The 1,178-nt window shown below is 42.0% G+C and overlaps 1 non-coding gene across 1 annotated transcript; it reads left to right on the forward strand.

Moving 5' to 3' along the window:
- Nucleotides 1-781: 781 nt before the first annotated feature.
- On the forward strand, nucleotides 782-887 carry LOC132426395 (U6 spliceosomal RNA). The gene has a single exon (XR_009519689.1). It is a non-coding gene; the product is annotated as a U6 spliceosomal RNA (small nuclear RNA).
- The last annotated feature ends 291 nt before the right edge of the window (nucleotides 888-1,178 follow it).

Below are 1,178 nucleotides of genomic sequence, written 5' to 3' on the forward strand. Positions count from 1 at the left end.
GTGTACTCCCATTTGTTGATGTTTGCTTTTGTTGTTTTTGCTTTTGGTGTCATATCCAAAAAATCACTGCCGAGATCAATGTCAAGGAGCTTCCTCCTATTCCCTGTATTCTTGAACACAAGTCAGCTCTATGACTTTTGCCAAGACTGACTACTCTCATGGGGACAGGAGAGATGAAAAAACAAATGGAGGAAAGAGGGTCCAGAAAACAATGTAAGGCCCAAATGTACATGACAAAAAATAAGATGACTTCCAGCAATATTTCATAGTCTTTCAGTAAGGACAGACATGTGGTCCTTCACTTTCTTATTGAGAAAAGCTAGATAAACTTGGTGAAAAGAGAAGTTGAAAAGACTGAGTTTCCATATAGTGCGTACTCACCCTATCAATCCCATGAAAGAAGCAAAATGTCAAGCAGGACAACCTTGTGCTTAAAGGTTCGGTCTATTGAAAACAATCATAAACATCATGTGGAACAAAAATATCATTGTCTAGGGTAGAACAGATGACTGTGCCAAACCCTAACAGTCAGTGCTCTGCTGTGGTTGGGTCATCAGAATTATTGGAGATCAGTCATCCTTAATCAGAAATTCAGCATATTTAATAAACAAAGAAAAACAGCATCACTGAGCACTAACTGTATGTGAGTAGTTCTTTTGTACTTTTTCAAGGTATGATTTCTTCCAAAATAGAAATGGAAGCCACTTGTGAATAGTCATGGCAGGCCCAAAGAGTAACAGACAAAGTAATTACTAAGACAGTTGTATAAGAATGGCTTCATGCTTGCTTCAACAGAACATATATTAAAAATTGGAACGATACAGAGAAGATCAGCATGGCACTTGCGCAAGGATGATATGCAAATTCACAAAGCATTCCATATGTGTGGAGTTTGGGATTAACATATACACACTGCTATACATAAAACAGATAACCGGGCTTCCCTGGTGGCACAGTGGTTGAGAGTCCACCTGCTGACGCAGGGGACGAGGGTTCGTGCCCTGGTCCGGGAAGGTCCCACATGCCGCGAAGCGGCTGGGCCCGTGAGCCATGGCCGCTGAGCCTGCGCGTCCGGAGCCTGTGCTGCGCAACGGGAGAGGCCACAGCGGTGAGAGGCCCGTGTACCGCAAAATAAATAAATAAACAAACAAATAAATAAATTTTAAAAAGTGTCCCTT

Source organism: Delphinus delphis, chromosome 5 (genome assembly GCF_949987515.2).
Source record: "Delphinus delphis chromosome 5, mDelDel1.2, whole genome shotgun sequence".
NCBI classification, from domain to species: domain Eukaryota; kingdom Metazoa; phylum Chordata; class Mammalia; order Artiodactyla; family Delphinidae; genus Delphinus; species Delphinus delphis.